The sequence below is a fragment of the Engraulis encrasicolus genome, unplaced genomic scaffold (assembly GCF_034702125.1).
Source record: "Engraulis encrasicolus isolate BLACKSEA-1 unplaced genomic scaffold, IST_EnEncr_1.0 scaffold_856_np1212, whole genome shotgun sequence".
NCBI classification, from domain to species: Eukaryota; Metazoa; Chordata; class Actinopteri; order Clupeiformes; family Engraulidae; genus Engraulis; species Engraulis encrasicolus.
The window spans coordinates 5001-12500 of record NW_026946199.1 but is presented as its reverse complement, the minus strand read 5'-3'; the positions used below and the strand labels follow the sequence as shown (position 1 = coordinate 12500).

Sequence of the window (7500 nt, the reverse complement as noted above, 5' to 3'; positions counted from 1 at the left end):
CGTACCCCTGGTTGGGAAACACTGCTCTAGAGCAGTGATTCTCAAAGTGTGGTCCGGGGACCACTAGTGGTCCGCAACAAAGCTCAGGTGGTCCACGAGGGTATTTTTACTTTTCCAAGACGAGCTAGCAGCAGTATATTTGCAACATAATTACAAAGCTAAACATAGCTGAAGTCTTATTTCCACCACAATAAGACAGGGTTGTGATTTCAATCGAAATTAGCAGCGTCAAATTAGCACCCCGCAACTGTCAATTCCGTTGACAGGTGGTCCCTGAACATTTTTGGGGTGGACAAAGTGGTCCTCGGTCTAAAAAAGTTTGGGAAACACTGCTCTAGAGCCTGAGTGTAGAGTGCATGTCGGTCCAGGTGCCAAAGGTCAAACAGTGTATATGCAGCATCAGGATCAAATGGGCAGTGGTTCCCAAACTTTTCCCCCCTGCGCACCCCCTTGTACATTTCATTGTGATTCGCACACCCCCTCAGCAAATATTTTGGTGTTCTGATGGCCACGCAAATATGGATTCACTGCGCATTCACTGTACATTATGCACAGTTGTTTCGGGGAATCCTCTTTTCCAATAGTCAAGGAGTTAAACTGCACTTCAGATGGACCCTTCCAGCATACAATTCACCATATAATTAAAAACTACATGTTCATTAATGCCGGATAAAAACTCACATATCCACCATTGCTCTATTTATCTTGCGCACACACAAAAAAATACTGGGTTATTTTTTTACCCAAATACTGGTTTATGACAATTTTACTACTTATTGGGTTTTTTATACCCACACTGGGTAATTTGATAGAAACGTGCTGGGTTATATGTTTACCCAATTATTGGTGTGTGGTCGTTTGACCATATACTGGGTTATGCTAACCATTGATGAGTTATTATACCCAATCACTGGGTTTATCATAACATTTGAAATCAGAGCCAGCCAACGGACTTTTTCCTGGAAGTCAACTGAACTGAGGAAACCTTCAACAACAAGGAAAGGTTTGTAATGAATTAAACCAATATGTGTGCTGTCTAAGTAGTAAACTTGATATAAGGGTAAAAATGGACAAGGCGCCACCATTTAGACAGTGTTTCTCATTATCACAAGATTTTAACCACCACGGTCTCGAAGTGATTAGCACGTTCAAACACGCTACGTTGACCTAATAGGTAGCGTCAGATATTATTCGATTACTTCCTATCCTAGTTACATGTAGCCTAATTGCAGTAAATATCTGACTTCTCTTTTTCATTTATAAAACACGGTGGAAACGGTGGCCGAGCTGTGGGCGAGGCTAGCAGCAGCTTTCAAGCTTACAAAAAAAAAAAAAAACTAGCTAGAATACAGTATCAGCAAGCTAGCTCTAGTTAGATATGAGTCTAGCTAGCATGCTCTAACTGTAGCAATTGAAGCAGAAAGTGAAGTATTTTATTCTTAACATCCCCTGCCGTTGTGCTGTACTTGTTAGATTTGTTTGCAGCCCGTGTCTGAATGAGAGACAACTAGGGGTGTCGGGTGATGGGACATTAATACTATAACTAAACCGAAGCCTTTCATTTTGACGTTCGTAATAACATTCTGCTGCAACTTGACATTGTTTAGCGATTACGTGCAGCTGGCTGTCAGTTAGTTGCAGATAGCTTGGTTTAGTGCTGGTAGGAAACGCCAAACTTAGTGAGCTCACGGGGAGAGTGCCTCCGCAGTAAATTCTACAACTTGTCAAGGCACTTTGTAAAATGATTTCCCCTCGCGGCTTGTCTGCTCCTCTAGTCCGGCGACGTCTAGTGGGCTACCTCTAGCCGGTGAGTGGCACTGGCTAATCGTTTGTGGCTAGAGCGTAGGCAATTATTTTATCAAGGGCATCCTGATGTATGCTCTGCTCACTGGAGCTTTACGGGTGTTTTCTTGTTGCTGCGCTGCTCTGTCACCCGGCCGCCTGTGCGTCTGGGGTCGAGTTTGGGATGGGATAGAACTATGTGACGTCGGTCTGGACCATCCCAGCATAGCCTACTGAGGCTATCCCTCTGAATATGTGTGTCTCGTTATTGCTTGTGCATGCTTTACTATGCTTTATGCTTCACCCGAACAGTTTTGAGTATGCACTAACTGTATTATTAATCACCAGGTTAACCAGAGACCGCACTGGCGTCCGGATCCTTTGTAAGCTGATCACGTTATGTCCGTCTGTGCTAAGGTATGTGCAAACATTGTATATTGTAGCATTATTCACCAGACGCTTCAGAGGATGCCATAAATGCAATTGTTTTGAATTAGGCCTTTTTTAAAGCCACGTCAGTCACTCACTAACAGTTCCAGCACGAGACTTTCTGCATTATGTTTAATAGGGGAATAACTGTCCACATTGTCAGAAGCCCGAACAAATTAACTACAGATAACTAGTTCTAATGCAGATATGCAATGGTCACCTCTCCACATCAACACTGACACTTTCAACTGGCTAAAGATATTTGTTTCTGTGTGATTTGATATATAGATGCTGCCAAACCAAGGCATTGCTTGGAAAGAAATTATTTCTTATGTGTTGCCTTTTTTGTCCTAGACTGGAAGTGACTGAAAGACAACACAGATTCTTTCAGCAAGGTTAGTATTGCTGCTTCTCAATATGTGTAGCCTGCCATTATTGTAGCCATACCCCATAAAACCAAAACAATGATCACATGCATGCATTTATTATGATTGTAGATTGGAACTTAACACCTCAATCTCTAGCTTCTTGCTATACATGGGTTCTGAGTGTTTATCAATATGATGTTATGAAGAGGGGCAAGACACTGGCAGCCAACCACGTGAGCTAAGTTTTTGACCGACAGCGCTTTCCAACAATCAGAGGTTGAGTTGTGCACAGTTAGCTTTGCGCAGTCAGGTTATAAACACATTTTAGAACCCATGTATAAAGAAGAGATTAAAGCACCAGCACAGTTGGGATACTGTATGATATTGATAAAGCATTTGCTTAGCCTTCAGACCCATGTAATTAATGCCTGTTTCCTTTATAGAACAGGAAGTAACATTCAGTAATACCTTGAGCAGCATTTGCTAACTCTCTCTCTCTCTCCCTCTCTCTCTCTCTCTCTCTCTCATGTACTTATTTCTAAGGTGACCAAAATCTGTTTCACTCTGCAGCACTTGTCCTGGAGGTTTTGTAGACAGAGTGAGTATCTGTATACTTCAATATACAGCCATGGAAAAAGACAATATTTTCTTTAGAAATTTGGAGAAAATGTATTTGCCAGTTTATAGAATGAAATAGCAATGTTTGTTTTACTCAAACACACACCTATCTATGACGAGGTGCTGCTTGGAAATTATTTCTAATGTGTTGCCTTTTTTGTCCTAGACTGGAAGTGACTGAAAGAAAGCGGAGACTCATTCTTTCAGCAAGGTTAGTATTGCTGCTTCTCAATATGTGTTGCCTGCCATCACTGGCGATTCTAGGGGGGGGCAGGGGGTGGCCAGGGCCACCCCTGGGACGCTATTGTCCACCCTACTGGCCACCCTTGATTCGACAAGTAATTAATTAAAAAATATATTTTTAAAAATAAATAAATAAATATACAATAATAACAACAGTATAAGACCAATAATAGGTAATTATCAGGTAATCATTCAAGTTCGTCAACCCAACAACAAACAAGAGAAAACTGTCAATCCATGGTGATCGCTGGCTGACAGATCTAGGGTCAGTTTTACACTTTAACTAACACGACAGTCGTTGGACTGATGCTGCACAAGGCTGATTTCTGATCAGTAGGCTTACACGAGATGACCACTGCGTGTCGCTTATTTATCGTGAAAGATCTGGCAACCCCGCACCAGCGATGCTGAGGAGCACTGTGTCACCTGCAGTTCCTTCACGAGAGACCGCATCCACTAACTGCCTGGACAGTCTAATTTGGACAATAAGGTATGGCAATTTAATGATTTGTTGGTTGTCTGAATGTGTTGGAAAACCTATGCAAGTATTAGCAGCCAGGAAGAGCCAAAATACGAGATAGCTACACGAAACAACAACATGACTAAATGAGAGCAAGTTTTGTGGCAGCTGCAAACCAAGTTAGTAGCACAGCACAATCCTAACGTGCACGTCAGTTTATTTTTTTGTTGATAACAGGATAGTTAATATGAAACCGTTTGGATAGGGACATGGCATGGATAGCATTGGCCCATTGGCCACACATTGGAAAGGGTAGTCGGTTGTTATCTACAGTCAGGATCGGTAGGCAGACGTCAGTACCTAGCTCGAAACCTAGCATGTGAAATGAACTAATGCTAAGCTGGACTATGATTGTTGTGATGCCTTCTCTCAGTGAGAAGCTTCTCCTTTGCTTCTTCGATTGTCTTGACTTTTCTTGGAGTTTAAATCAAACTTAAATAAAGTCGGAGTAAGTCATAGTAAAGAGCACCTCTGCCTCTTTAGAGTAAGCAAGTTCACATCAGTGACAGATGTGTTGCCTAAACCCACAGCGCTAGTCCACTTCAGAGTATGTCTCCCCCCCAATAGCTAAATTTGCGGTACATATTTGACCTCAAATGTGTCAATATATCGTAATCCTTTTGTTCAAACGTAGCGAAAATAAATCGTCACGCACACAAAATCATGGTACAGATGTGAGTTTGTTCACCAACGAAATTCACGTCATGTAATTTCTTTGCTAAAACCCTGCAGCCACGGCTTTAGAATCAGCCACTGCTCACAGCTGTAATTGCCTTGCAGGCCGACGGCGCCTCAGACTTGAAATTCACGTCATGTAATTTCTTTGTTAAAACCATATGCCACTGCTTTGACATCTGACACTGTCAACATCAATAATATAGTTTTTTTTGTATTCTGACATTGTTGAATGAAGTCAAAGTTGTTACTCTAAGGGGAACCACAACCACGAACACAAAACTCATGAACACAACATGTGTACTCTGCCAATTCGACAATAATCCCTCTGATATTGTAGCCAGTTACTATGCTTAGAAGTGAGTTGATTGAATGATTAATTGGTTGCATTGATTTGATTACATTTCCTCCAGTGAGTGACATTAAGATGAAGAGAAGAAACGACATTGAGAGCTTCTTTATCAAGAAAAAAAAAGAGGCAGAGTCAGCTACAGCCAGTACCAGCACCAGTGCAGATGCCCACACAAGCCAGCAGCCTAGGGATAGTGTTGATGAGCAGTCCACTACCCCAATACAAGATGGTAGGTTGTGCATGGAAAGTTTGAATTAGTTACATGTAGCCCTTTCATGCACACCGTTCAACCAGTGGAACACTGTTATTGTCATCAAAAAGGTTCTGTCATAGTGCCACACTACATAACACAGGGTCTTTAGTAATACACTATGGTAACTCTGGTAACGACAAAGGTATAACGCCATGCATTAAAGGGTTTAACAGCTGACAAATGTTGAGACAGAAGATGATGAACTAAAGATTTGTATTATATGTATATGTGCATGGACCTGTCTGTCTGTCTGTCTGTCTGTCTGTCTGTCTGTCTGTCTGTCTGTCTGTCTGTCTGTCTGTCATTTTAAACTATCCTTGTATTACCACAGTTGACCAGCCACATTTGGAGGAGGAGGAGACGGACTGTGAATCTGTGTTGTCTGGATCTCCACCTACTGAGCATGGTATGTCAGGTTCAGATGTCATTCATGAAGTTGGTGTCTACTCTCTCATACTTCAGTTATTTAAAAATGGCCAATTATGCATATTTATTTGTGAATGCATAGCATTTAACCAGATTACACTGCACTTTCAATTAAAAGCCTGGCACATTAAAATAACTTAATGAGGATATGTGTGTGCATTTATCTTTAATTTCTGTGAATACGTACATAGAAAACAAAGACCTAAACATAGAACATTTCAATACTATATATATATATATATTTTATACTACTACAAAATATTGTATTTGAAGTTCACTGGTGCTTTTCTTTAAAATGCAGGAAATAGCATAGAATAAATGCAACATTTTCTGTGTGGGAGGACCCCGTATGTGTATATAATTCCATGATTCCATGGCCACCTCAGACTATATTTGTGTGTCATCTTGGCCACCCTAGTAAAAATGTCCTGGATACGCCCCTGCCTGCCATTAATGTAGCCATACCCCATAAAGCCAAAATAATGATCACATGCATGTATTTATTAGGAATGTAGATTGGAACTTAACAGAACACCTCCATCTCTAACTTCTTGCTATTAAGAAAATATTAAAGCACCAGCACAGTTGGGATACTGCATGATATTGATAAAGCATTTGCTTAGCCTTCAGGCCCATGTAATTAATGTCCGTTTCCTTTATAGAGCAGAAAGTAACATTCAGCAATACCTTGAGCAACACTCGCTAACTCTCTCTCTCTCTCTCTCTCTCTCTCTCTCTCTCTCTCTCTCTCTCTCTCTCATATTTCCTTATTTCTAAGGTGACCAAAATCTGTTTCGCTCTGCAGCACTTGTCCCGGAGGCTTTGTAGACAGAGTGAGTATCTGGATACTTCAATATACAGCCGTGGAAAAAATGACAATATTTTCTTTCGAAATTTGGAGAAAATGTATTTGCCAGTTCATAGAATGAAATAGCAATGTTTGTTTTACTCAAACACACACCTATCTATGACCGAGGTGTTCCTGCACGGTTCACTTTCCTCAGGCCGCGAACCGGCCACCTCATCAACGCATCTGGTTTGGCAATGGGAAGCACAATACAAGACTGCTGAGCTAAAGGACCGGTCAGCTACCCCACAGTTACCGCACTGTATTGAGGCTTTGGGAGAGAGGTTTTTACTAACGTTCCTGTAACGGAGGCTAACTAGCACAGAGTTGGCGTGGAACGTTGGTAAACCTCCCTCCGATAGCCTCATACAGTCTCGTGCCGTTGGGCCGAGAGACTAGTCTCTTGGCCCAGCGGTATCGTACTGTGTCTCCCATTGCCGAACCGTTGTAGTTGACTAGGATGCAGGTTCGATCCCCGAGGGGGGTGAACAGGTGCAAGATGACCTCCGTCACAGTGGTGCCGTGACCCGGATGGGAGTGAGGTTTAAGGGGGAGAGCGTAACGGAGGCTAACTAGCACAGAGTTGGCGTGGAACATTGGTAAATCTCCCTCTGATAGCCTCATACAGTCTCGTGCCGTTGGGCCGAGAGACTAGTGTCTTGGCCCAGCGGTATCGTACTGTGTCTCCCACTGCCGAACCGTTGTAGTTGACGAGGGTGCAGGTTCGATCCCCGAGGGGGGTGAACAGGTGCAAGATGACCTCCGTCACATTCCACCTCACACTTTGATAGTTGGCCTCCTTTACATATACATAGTAAAATCAGAAAAACTGAACATTTTCAAGTGGTCTCAGATTTTTTCCACATATGTGTATACTATTTATTTACATGACTATGAATTAGTCATATTCTTTTAACATACAAGTATAGGGTCGGGGAAAAAGGTTTATTTCGTTCAGTGATAATCTCCCACATATGTTCATGAAAG

General features: G+C 42.0%; 2 long non-coding RNA genes across 2 annotated transcripts in view; both read left to right on the top strand.

The window, feature by feature from the left end:
• The first annotated feature begins 784 nt into the window (after positions 1–784).
• Positions 785–2594, top strand: LOC134444922 (uncharacterized). The gene is made up of 3 exons (XR_010034139.1): positions 785–1003; positions 2131–2199; positions 2566–2594. It is a non-coding gene; the product is annotated as an uncharacterized LOC134444922 (long non-coding RNA).
• A 791-nt stretch (positions 2595–3385) lies between these two features.
• LOC134444920 (uncharacterized) overlaps positions 3386–7500 on the top strand; it is a 5204-nt gene continuing 1089 nt past the window's right edge. Inside the window, exons 1-2 of the long non-coding RNA XR_010034138.1 lie at positions 3386–3408; positions 6445–6499. This is a non-coding gene — a long non-coding RNA (uncharacterized LOC134444920). The remainder of the gene's footprint in view (positions 3409–6444; positions 6500–7500) is intronic.